Raw genomic sequence first — 12,831 nt, 5'->3', positions numbered from 1 at the left:
TACCAGACGAATGCCACGGGCTGCGTCTCCGTTGCGGTTGACGCGTCATTGTTTTTCAAGGTCAAATTTGAAGAGCGAACGCAAGAGACGCGTCTTGTGAATGTTACTTTGGGGGGAAGAGGTGAGCTATCAAGCATGTATCGTTTATGCTCTTTACGAGACATCCACTTTAAGACACAAAGTTGACTTCGTCCACCGTTTGTGTAAGGGCAATTGATTGACGGATGTGATGAAACGGTGGACGATATCAACTTTGTGTCTTAAAGTGGACGTCTCGCAAAGAGCATAAAGAATGCATGCTCGATGGCTCACCCATAAGTGGGAAACGTAAGTACCAGATAAACCGATTGGATCCAGTTTCACAGTTTAGCAGAGGGTTTTCCTTACGACCGGATGAACGGCACAGGCTGTGTCTCTCTTACGGTTGACGTGTTTGCTCTTGAAATTTAGCATTGAAAAACAATGACGCAAGAGACGCGTCGTGTGAATGTTACTCGGGAGGGAACAGGTGAGCTATTGGCTGATGTTAAGCATATATTGTTTATGGTCTTTACGAGACGTCCACTTAAAGGCACAAAGTTGATATTGTCCACTGTTTGTGTAAGACCAATTCGATGACCGACGTGATCATTTGTTCATCTCGTACTTGTGTTTCCCAGATACTCGCATACACGGCCAACCCGTACCCGGTCGAGCCTCGGTGGAAGCGTGCCGCGATCCGTTCGAATCCATTCTGCTTGGTGGTTTGAGCAGATCGTGCCTGACTGAAAGCGCAAAGGTGTGTGTGTGTGTGACTCCTGCCGTACCGTTGTGTTTTCCTTATGCCTGTGCTTGACTTAATTGTCCATCTTTGTTCTCCTACCAGACGAATGGCACGGGCTGCGTCTCTGTTGCGGTTGACGCGCCATAGTTTTTCAAGGTCAAATTTGAAGAGCGAACGCAAGAGACGCGTCTTGTGAATGTTACTCTGGAGGGAAGAGGTGAGCTATCAAGCGTGTATTCTTTATGCTCTTTACAAGACATCCACTTGAAGCCACAAAGTTTACATCGTCCACTGTTTGTGTAAGAGCAATTCGATGACTGACGCGATCAGTCGTTTATCTCGTACTTGTGTTTCCCAGATACACGCGGCCAACCCGTACCCGGTCGAGCCTCGGTGGAAGCGTGCCGTGATCCGTTCGAATCCATTCTGCTTGGTGATTTGAGGAGACCGTGCCTGACTGAAAGCGCAAAGGTGTGTGTGTGTGACTCCTGCCGTACCGTTGAGTTTTTTACTCATGCCTGTGCTTGACTTAATCGTCCATCTTTGTTCTCCTACCAGACGAATGCCACGGGCTGCGTCTCCGTCGCGGTTGACGCGTCATTGTTTTTCAACGGTAAATTTGAAGAGCGAACGCAAGAGACGCGTCTCGTGAATGTTACTTGGGAGGGAACAGGTGAGCTATCAAGCATGTATCGTTTATGCTCTTTACGAGACATCCACTTTAAGACACAAAGTTGACTTCGTCCACCGTTTGTGTAAGGGCAATTGATTGACGGATGTGATGAAACGGTGGACGATATCAACTTTGTGTCTTAAAGTGGACGTCTCGCAAAGAGCATAAAGAATGCATGCTCGATGGCTCACCCATAAGTGGGAAACATAAGTACCAGATAAACAGATCGGATCCAGTTACACAGTTTAGCAGAGGGTTCTCCTTACGACCGGATGAACGGCACAGGCTGTTTCTCTCTGACGGTTGACGTGTTTGCTCTTGAAATTTAGCATTGAAAAACAATGACGCAAGAGACGCGTCGTGTGAATGTTACTCGGGAGGGAACAGGTGAGCTATTGGCTGATGTTAAGCATATATTGTTTATGGTCTTTACGAGACGTCCACTTAAAGGCACAAAGTTGATATTGTCCACTGTTTGTGTAAGGGCAATTCGATGACTGACGCGATCAGTCGTTCATCTCGTACTTGTGTTTCCCAGATACACGCGGCCAACCCGTACCCGGTCGAGCCTCGGTGGAAGCGTGCCGCGATCCGTTTGAATCCATTCTGCTTGGTGGTTTGAGCAGATCGTGCCTGACTGAAAGCGCAAAGGTGTGTGTGTGTGTGTGACTCCTGCCGTACCGTTGTGTTTTCCTTATGCCTGTGCTTGACTTAATTGTCCATCTTTGTTCTCCTACCAGACGAATGGCACGGGCTGCGTCTCTGTTGCGGTTGACGCGCCATAGTTTTTCAAGGTCAAATTTGAAGAGCGAACGCAAGAGACGCGTCTTGTGAATGTTACTCTGGAGGGAAGAGGTGAGCTATCAAGCGTGTATTCTTTATGCTCTTTACAAGACATACACTTGAAGCCACAAAGTTTACATCGTCCACTGTTTGTGTAAGAGCAATTCGATGACTGACGCGATCAGTCGTTTATCTCGTACTTGTGTTTCCCAGATACACGCGGCCAACCCGTACCCGGAAGCGTGCCGTGATCCGTTCGAATACATTGTGCCTGGTGATTTGAGCAGACCGTGCCTGACTGAAAGCGCAAAGGTGTGTGTGTGTGACTCCTGCCGTACCGTTGAGTGGTTTTTACTTATGCCTGTGCTTGACTTAATCGTCCATCTTTGTTCTCCTACCAGACGAATGCCACGGGCTGCGTCTCCGTCGCGGTTGACGCGTCATTGTTTTTCAACGTTAAATTTGGAGAGCGAACGCAAGAGACGCGTCTTGTGAATGTTACTTGGGAGGGAACGGGTGAGCTATCAAGCATGTATCGTTTATGCTCTTTACGAGACATCTACTTTAAGCCACAAAGTTGATATCGTCCACCGTTTGTGTAAGGGCAATTGCATGACGGATGTGATGAAACGGTGGACCATATCGACTTTGTGTCTTAAAGTGGATGTCTTGTAAAGAGCATAAAGAATGCATGCTTAATAGCTCACCCATTAGTACCAGATAAACTGATGGAATCCAGTTACACAGTTTAGCCGAGGGTTTTCCTTACGACCGGATGAACGGCACAGGCTGTTTCTCTCTGACGGTTGACGTGTTTGCTCTCCAAATTTAGCATTGAAAAACAATGACGCAAGAGACTCGTCTCGTGAATGTTACTCGGGAGGGGACAGGTGAGCTTTCTTTATGCTCTTTACGAGACATCCACTCGAAGGCACAAAGTTGATATCGTCCACTGTTTGTGTAAGAGCAATGCGATGACTGATGTGATCCGTCGTTCATCTCGTACTTGTGTTTCCCAGATACACACGGCCAACCCGTACCCGGTCGAGCCTCGGTGGAAGCGTGCCGCGATCCGTTTGAATCCATTGTGCTTGGTGATTTGAGCAGACCGTGCCTGACTGAAAGCGCAAAGGTGTGTGTGTGTGTGTGTGACTCCTGCCGTACTGTTGAGTTTTCCTTATGTCTTTGCTTGACTTAATTGTCCATCTATGTTCTCCTGCCAGACGAACGCCACGGGCTGCGTCTCTGTTGCGGTTGACGCGTCATTGTTTTTCAAGGTCAAAGTTGAAGAGCGAACGCAAGAGATGCGTCTTGTGAATGTTACTCGGGAGGGAACAGGTGAGCTATCGAGCACGTATTCTTTATGCTCTTTACGAGACATCCACTTTAAGACAAATGTCATATTTTCCACTGTTTGTGTGAGGGCAATTGAATGATGGATGTGATCAGTTTATGTGGTAATTATGTTTCCCAGATACACACACGTGGCCAACCCGTACCCGGTCGAGCCTAAGTGGAAGCGTGCCGTGATCCGTTCGAATCCATTCTGCTTGGTGATTTGAGGAGACCGTGCCTGACTGAAAGCGCAAAGGTGTGTGTGTGTGACTCCTGCCGTACCGTTGAGTGTTTAACTTATGCCTGTGCTTGACTTAATCGTCCATCTTTGTTGTCCTACCAGACGAACGCCACGGGCTGCGTCTCCGTCGCGGTTGACGCGTCATTGTTTTTCAACGCTAAATTTGAAGAGCGAACGCAAGAGACGCGTCTTGTGAATGTTACTCGGGAGGGAACAGGTGAGCTATCAAGCGTGTATCGTTTATGCTCTTTACGAGACATCCACTTTAAGCCACAAAGTTGATATCGTCCACCGTTTGTGTAAGGGCAATTGAATGACGGATGTGATGAAACGGTGGACCATATCGACTTTGTGTCTTAAAGTGGACGTCTCGTAAAGAGCATAAAGAATGCGTGCTCGATGGCGATAAACTGATGGGATCCAGTTACACAGTTTAGCCGAGTGTTGTCCTTACGACCGGATGAACGGCACAGGCTGTTTCTCTCTTACGGTTGACGTGTTTGCTCTTCAAATTTAGCATTGAAAAACAATGACGCAAGAGACGCGTCTCGTGAACGTCACTCGGGAGGGAACAGGTGAGCTTTCTTTACGCTCTTTACGAGACATCCACTCGAAGCCACAAAGTTTACATCGTCCACTCTTTGTGTAAGAGCAATTCGATGACCGACGCGATCGGTCGTTTATCTCGTACTTGTGTTTCCCAGATACACGCGGCCAACCCGTACCCGGTCGAGCCTCGGTGGAAGCGTGCCGTGATCCGTTCGAATCCATTCTGCTTGGTGATTTGAGGAGACGTGCCTGACTGAAAGGGCAAAGGTGTGTGTGTGTGACTCCTGCCGTACCGTTGAGTGTTTTACTTATGCCTCTGCTTGACTTAATCGTCCATCTTTGTTCTCCTGCCAGACGAATGCCACGGGCTGCGTCTCCGTTGCGGTTGACGCGTCATTGTTTTTCAACGCTAAATTTGAAGAGCGAACGCAAGAGACGCGTCTTGTGAATGTTACTCTGGAGGGAACAGGTGAGCTTTCTTTATGCTCTTTACAAGACATCCACTTGAAGCCACAAAGTTTACATCGTCCACTCTTTGTGTAAGAGCAATTCGATGACTGACGCGATCAGTCGTTTATCTCGTACTTGTGTTTCCCAGATACACGCGGCCAACCCGTACCCGGAAGCGTGCCGTGATCCGTTCGAATACATTGTGCCTGGTGATTTGAGCAGACCGTGCCTGACTGAAAGCGCAAAGGTGTGTGTGTGTGACTCCTGCCGTACCGTTGAGTGGTTTTTACTTATGCCTGTGCTTGACTTAATCGTCCATCTTTGTTCTCCTACCAGACGAATGCCACGGGCTGCGTCTCCGTCGCGGTTGACGCGTCATTGTTTTTCAACGCTAAATTTGAAGAGCGAACGCAAGAGACGCGTCTCGTGAATGTTACTCGGGAGGGAACGGGTGAGCTATCAAGCGTGTATCGTTTATGCTCTTTACGAGACATCCACTTTAAGCCACAAAGTTGATATCGTCCACCGTTTGTGTAAGGGCAATTGCATGACGGATGTGATGAAACGGTGGACCATATCGACTTTGTGTCTTAAAGTGGATGTCTTGCAAAGAGCATAAAGAATGCATGCTTAATAGCTCACCCATAAGTACCAGATAAACTGATGGAATCCAGTTACACAGTTTAGCAGAGGGTTTTCCTTACGACCGGATGAACGGCACAGGCTGTTTCTCTCTGACGGTTGACGTGTTTGCTCTCCAAATTTAGCATTGAAAAACAATGACGCAAGAGACTCGTCTCGTGAATGTCACTCGGGAGGGAACAGGTGAGCTTTCTTTATGCTCTTTACGAGACATCCACTCGAAGGCACAAAGTTGATATCGTCCATTGTTTGTGTAAGAGCAATGCGATGACTGATGTGATCCGTCGTTCATCTCGTACTTGTGTTTCCCAGATACACACGGCCAACCCGTACCCGGTCGAGCCTCGGTGGAAGCGTGCCGCGATCCGTTCGAATCCATTCTGCTTGGTGATTTGAGCAGACCGTGCCTGACTGAAAGCGCAAAGGTGTGTGTGTGTGTGTGTGTGTGTGTGAGTCCTGCCGTACTGTTGAGTTTTCCTTATGTCTTTGCTTGACTTAATTGTCCATCTATGTTCTCCTGCCAGACGAACGCCACGGGCTGCGTCTCTGTTGCGGTTGACGCGTCATTGTTTTTCAAGGTCAAAGTTGAAGAGCGAACGCAAGAGATGCGTCTTGTGAATGTTACTCGGGAGGGAACAGGTGAGCTATCGAGCACGTATTCTTTATGCTCTTTACGAGACATCCACTTTAAGACAAATTTCATATTTTCCACTGTTTGTGTGAGGGCAATTGAATGATGGATGTGATCAGTTTATGTGGTAATTATGTTTCCCAGATACACACACGTGGCCAACCCGTACCCGGTCGAGCCTCGGTGGAAGCGTGCCGCGATCCGTTCGAATCCATTCTGCTTGGTGATTTGAGGAGACCGTGCCTGACTGAAAGCGCAAAGGTGTGTGTGTGTGACTCCTGCCGTACCGTTGAGTGTTTAACTTATGCCTGTTCTTGACTTAATCGTCCATCTTTGTTGTCCTACCAGACGAATGCCACGGGCTGCGTCTCCGTCGCGGTTGACGCGTCATTGTTTTTCAACGCTAAATTTGAAGAGCGAACGCAAGAGACGCGTCTCGTGAATGTTACTCGGGAGGGAACGGGTGAGCTATCAAGCGTGTATCGTTTATGCTCTTTACGAGACATCCGCTTTAAGCCACAAAGTTGATATCGTCCACCGTTTGTGTAAGGGCAATCGAATGACGGATGTGATGAAACGGTGGACCATATCGACTTTGTGTCTTAAAGTGGACGTCTCGTAAAGAGCATAAAGAATGCGTGCTCGATGGCGATAAACTGATGGGATCCAGTTACACAGTTTAGCCGAAGGTTTTCCTTACGACCGGATGAACGGCACAGGCTGTTTCTCTCTTACGGTTGACGTGTTTGCTCTTCAAATTGAGCATTGAAAAACAATGACGCAAGAGACGCGTCTCGTGAACGTCACTCGGGAGGGAACAGGTGAGCTTTCTTTACGCTCTTTTACGAGACATCCACTCGAAGCCACAAAGTTTACATCGTCCACTGTTTGTGTAAGAGCAATTCGATGACCGACGCGATCGGTCGTTCATCTCGTACTTGTGTTTCCCAGATACACGCGGCCAACCCGTACCCGGTCGAGCCTCGGTGGAAGCGTGCCGTGATCCGTTCGAATCCATTCTGCTTGGTGATTTGAGGAGACCGTGCCTGACTGAAAGCGCAAAGGTGTGTGTGTGTGACTCCTGCCGTACCGTTGAGTGTTTTTTACTTGTGCCTGTGCTTGACTTAATCGTCCATCTTTGTTCTCCTACCAGACGAATGCCACGGGCTGCGTCTCTGTCGCGGTTGACGCGTCATTGTTTTTCAAGGTCAAATTTGAAGAGCGAACGCAAGAGACGCGTCTTGTGAATGTTACTTTGGAGGGAACAGGTGAGCTATTGGCTGATCTTAAGCCTATATTCTTTACAAGACCTCCACTTGAAGACACAAAGTTGATATCGTCCACTGTTTGTGTAAGAGCAATTCGATGACTGATGCGATCGGTCGTTTATCTCGTACTTGTGTTTCCCAGACAGACACGGCCAACCCGTACCCGGAAGCGTGCCGTGATCCGTTCGAATACATTGTGCCTGGTGATTTGAGGAGACCGTGCCTGACTGAAAGCGCAAAGGTGTGTGTGTGTGTGTGTGGGACTCCTGCCGTACTATCGAGTGTTTTCGTTACGCCTGTGCTCGACTCAATTGTCCGTCTTTGTTTTCCTACCAGACGAATGGCACGGGCTGCGTCTCTGTCGCGGTGGACGCGTCATTGTTTTTCAACGCCAACTTTGAAGAGCGAACGCAAGAGATGCGTTTTACGAACGTTACTCGGGAGGGAACAGGTTTTTTGTTTAGTTTTATTGAAAGGATCCCCATCAGCTACAGCAATGCTGCAGCTATTCCACTAAAAAAGTATGTACATTAACGTGATACATGTACGATATGAACACGTGTCGACATGCATACGAGTCTAAAAAATACACACAAATATAAAAGCACATTATGCACTCGCACCTATAAACATACCTACACGCATACGTAATCGCACTCGTGTAGCGAAATAAATGTAAACGCATGTTTGTGTAGGCGAGCTTTTAAGCGTATATTCTTTATGCTCTTTACGAGACATCCAGTTTAAGACACAAAGTTGATGTCCACCGTTCGATCACATCCGTCATCGAATCGCCCTCACGCAAACAGTGGACGAGGTCAACTTTGCGTGTTAAAGCGGATGTCTCGTAATGAGCGTAAAGAACGCACGCTTAACAGCTCACCCGTAAGTACGAGATAAACTGATCACATCTGTCATTGAAGTGCCCTTACGCAGTTTATCTGGTACTTGCGTTACAGCTGAGGGGTGTACTTATGCCCGCGCTCGATTTAATCGTCCATCTATGTTCTCCTACCGGACGAATGGCGATGCCGAAGCGCAAACGCGAGAGTCTTGCGAATGTTACTTGGGAGGGAACAGGTGAGCGATTAAGCATGTTTTCTTTACGCTCTTGAGAAGACATCCGATCGAAGACACAAAGTCGACGTCGTCCACCGTTCGATCACATCCGTCATCGAATCGCCCTCACACGAACGGTGGACGACGTCGACTTTGTGTGTTAAAGCGTATGTCTTGTGAAGAGCATCAAGGATGTATGCTTGATAGCTGACTCAAGTGGGAAACACAAGGGCCAGATAAAGTGACGACGTCCGTCGTCGAATCGCCCTCGCGCGGTTTATCGGGTAGTTGTGTTTCCCACTTGTGGGTTTTCCTTCTGCCCGCGCTTGATTCAACGGACCGTCCGCGTTCTCCTACCAGACGAACGCCACGGGCTGCGTGTCTCTTACGGTTGGCGTGTAAATTGGTTTGAAGAGGGAACGCAAGAGACGTGACTTGGGAGGGAACAGGTGAGCTGTTAAGCATGCATCGTTTGTGACGTCAAGAGCGTGAAGTCGACGTCGTCCACTGTTTGACGACATCCGTCATTGAATTGCCCTTACGCGAACGGTGGACGGTGGCAAGTCGATGCTCTTTTTTTACGAGACATCCACTTTAACGCACAGACAATGTATGGTTGGTAGCTCACCCAATAGTTGTTTTTGGACGGCAAATTTGGAGAGCGAACGTCTTGTGAATGTTACTCGGGAGGGAACAGGTGAGCCGTCGAGACGCAAAGTTGATGTCGTCCAGTGTTCCGTCACATCCGTCATCGAATCCGGCATAAACGATGTATGCTTACTAGCTCGCCCAATAGTTCCCCCGAGTGGGAAACACAAGTACCAGATGAGCTGATCACAGCCGTCGTCGAATTGCCCTTACACAGTTTGTACGGTACCTGTGTTTCCCGCTTGCGTCACGAACGCAAGAGACGGGTCTCGTGAATGTTATTTGGGAGGGAACGGGTGAGCTAGTGCGGCGCGTACAACGTATCGTTTATGCTTTTTGCGAGACACGCACGTGAAGCCACAAAGTCGATATCGTCATATTGTAGTGGGCAAAGTGACGTTTGTGGCCCTTCCGGATCGACGCTTAATTTGAAAGGTAAGCGAAATGTCGTCCCTAGCCTTGAAACGGTTTCCCTTTGCCAACCTCGATGGAGGGAAGCGACTGGCCCGACGAAGCGCAAAGAAGAATGGAGTGGCGGTAAGACTTGTCATCAGTTTGGAGCTACAGAAACTCTTCCCCAGGTAATCCAGAGGTTTTTTTTTTTGCGGTTCTAAACGAGCACACTCGGTCGTCGAGGTGCATTTACGTTTGTCCAGTTTGAGCGATTAGATTGAAGTACGTCACGAATGCGTTTTTTCAGGCCTGTTTATGAATATTTTTTGAGGCGTTTTCCAATGAAATACTGCGGTATCGATATTAATTTCCGTGTGACATTTTTAAGTTTACCGGTGTGTTTATCTTCCGTCAGGTCTCATCCAAAGGAGCGGCGGTCTTCCAAGGATCGGAGACGGACGACCGAGTCGACGGCCTTTGCAGAGCAATGCAGATGCAGATTGTGGTGTACAGAATGTAATTGTTGGCCAAGAAATGGCGTGTTTGTAAAAATAAAGGGAAAAATGATGTATGGGGTTTTGTGTTACAGAACGTGTTATTGTATTTATTGTGTCTTTGCGTTATTTTTTGGGGATTTGTTTTTGTTTGTTATGGTGTATGGTGGTTTTTTGTATATATATATGTGTGTTTATCTTCCTTTTTTCTTTCTTGGTTTTTGGTTTGTCTGTGTTTTCAGTTTTGGGTTATTTGGTTGTTTGTCTTTTTTATTTTTTATTTAGCTGGTTGTCTGGTTTTGTTTTTTGTTTATTATTCTCTGTTGGGTTTTTTTTTTAATTTGTTTTGTATGTTTTTCAAATTTGTATTGTAGTGTTTTTCAGTGGTGTTTTGTTTTCTCTGGTGTTTTTATTTAGTCTGGTTGTGATTTTGTTGGGTTTGTATGTTGTCTGTTTTTTATTTTCTCTGGTTGTTGTTTTCTCTGGTGGTTGTTTTCTATGGTTGTTTTCTTCTCTGGTTGTTTTCTCTGGTTGTCGTTTTCTCTGGTTATTTTCTGTGGTTGTTATTTTTTCTGGTAGTTATTTTATGTGGTTGTTGTTATTTTTGGTGGGATTTATTTTCTCTGTTTGGTTGTTGTTGTTGTATTCTCTGGTTGTTATTTTCTGTGGTAGTTATTTTCTGTGGCTGTTAATTTTTCTGGTTTTTATTTTATGTGGTGTTGTATTTTTTGTGTGGGTTTTTTTATTTTGTGTTTTTGAACAATCATGTTCTGTGGTTGTTATTTTTTGTGGTTGTGGTTTTCTCTGGTTTATATTTTCTGTATGGTTTTTATTTTCTGTGGTGTTTGGTGTCTGTGGTTGTTAGTTTGTGTGGTTTTTTTTATCTGGTTTTGATTTTCTCTGGTTTCTATTGTGTCTTGTTTGTATTTTTTTTGGTTCTATTTTGTGTGGTTTATATTTTGTCTGGTTTTGACGTTCAGAGGTTTTGATTTTCTGAGGTTTTGATGTTGTCTGGTTTTGATTTTCTCTGGTTTTTATTTTCTGTGTATTTGTGCTGTGTTTTTTATTTTCTGTGTTTTTTACTGTCTGTGTTTTATTTGCTGGGTTGTAATTTTGTCTGTCTTTTTTATCTTCGGTGGTGTATTTTGTCAGTTTTTTTTGTCTTGGTTTAAGTATTTATCTGTAAGTGGTGTATTTTTGTTATGTCATTTTTGTATTTATTTTTTGTGTCATTTGTGTAATTATGTTTCTGTCATTGTTGTAATTGGTTTTTCTGTGTTTTTTTCTCTGTCATTGTATTTTTTTTTTTTTCTGTCATTTGTGTAAATATTTTTCAGTCAATTGTGTAAATATTTTTGTGGCAGTGTTGCAATTGTTGTTTTTGTAATGTTTGTAAAAAAAAATCTGTCACTTTTGTAAGTATTTTTCTGTCATTGTTGTAATTTTATTTTCTGTGATTTGTGTAAATAGTTTTCTGTCATTTGTGTATTTTTTATGTCATTTTTGTATGTATTTTTTCTGTCAATTGTGTAATTATTTTTCTGGGTTTTTTTCTCTCATTTTAGTTGTTTTTTTTTCTGTCATTTGTGTAAATATTTTTCTGTTAATTGTGTAATTCTTTTTGTGGCAGTGTTGTAATTGTTTTTGTAATGTTTGTAAATGTTTTTTCTGTCACTTTTGTAAGTATTTTTCTGTCATTTTTGTAATTTTATTTTCTGTGATTTTTGTAAGTAGTTTTCTTTCAGTTTTGTATTTTTTTGTCATTTTAGTATTTTTTTGTTTTGTTCTGTGAGTGTTGTAAATATTTTTGTGTCAATGGTGTAATTTTTTTTCTGGCATTGTTGTAATGTTTGTAATTGTTTTTTCTGTCAGTTTGCTAATTATTTTCTTGTCATTTTAGTGATTTTTGGTATAATTTTTTGGTAATTTTTGAAATGTTTTATCAGTCATTTGTGTAATTATTTTTGTGTCATTTGTGTTTTTTTTTTTTCTGTCAGTTTTGTAAGTATTTTTCTTGTGTCATTTTTGAAATGTTTATCTTTTGTCTTTCTGTATTTTATGTTATTTATTTTTATGGGTCCTTTTTAGTTGTCTGATGGTAATGTTTGTGTTTTTGTTTGTCTTTGTCTTGTTCCGTTTGTTTTGTTTCTCTTGCTCTTGTTTGTTCACACACTCTGGCTCTTGTTTGTTCACACAGTCTTGCTCTTGTTTCTACACACACTCTTACTCTTAGCTCTCTTGCTCTGGTGTGTACACTCTTTACTCTTAGTTCTCTGGCTCTTGTTTGTTCACACACTCTTACTCTTAGCTCTCTTGCTCTGGCTGACTTTTACTCTTCTCACACACACACACACACACACACACACACACACACACACACACACACACACACACACACACACACACACACACACACACACACACACACACACACACACACACACTAGTCTTTGACTCTTACTCTTCTTGACACACACACTCTAGTCTTTGACTCTTACTCTTCACACACACACTCTAGTCGTTGACTCTTACTCTTGACACACACACACTCTAGTCTTTGACGCTTACTCTTCACACACACACACTCTAGTCATTGACTCTTACTCTTGACACACACACTCTAGTCGTTGACTCTTACTGTTCACACACACACTCTAGTCTTTGACGCTTACTCTTCACACACACACTCTAGTCGTTGACTCTTACTCTTGACACACACACTCTAGTCTTTGACGCTTACTCTTCACACACACACACTCTAGTCTTTGACGCTTACTCTTCGTGACACACACACTCTAGGCTTTGACTCTTACTCTTCACACACACACTCTAGTCTTTGACGCTTACTCTTCACACACACACTCTAGGCTTTGACTCTTACTCTTGACACACACACTCTAGT

At 44.6% G+C, this 12,831-nt stretch overlaps 1 long non-coding RNA gene across 1 annotated transcript; it reads left to right on the top strand.

Moving 5' to 3' along the window:
- Positions 1–307: 307 nt before the first annotated feature.
- On the top strand, positions 308–973 carry LOC148965194 (uncharacterized). Its single transcript, XR_016149812.1, has 3 exons — positions 308–508; positions 660–778; positions 866–973. It is a non-coding gene; the product is annotated as an uncharacterized LOC148965194 (long non-coding RNA).
- Positions 974–12,831: the final 11,858 nt, after the last annotated feature.

This window comes from Pimephales promelas, chromosome 24, assembly GCF_988280905.1.
Source record: "Pimephales promelas chromosome 24, fPimPro1.hap1.1, whole genome shotgun sequence".
Lineage (NCBI taxonomy): Eukaryota > Metazoa > Chordata > Actinopteri > Cypriniformes > Leuciscidae > Pimephales > Pimephales promelas.
Note: the sequence above shows the minus strand (reverse complement) of the source record. Positions and strands in the feature narration are given on the sequence as shown.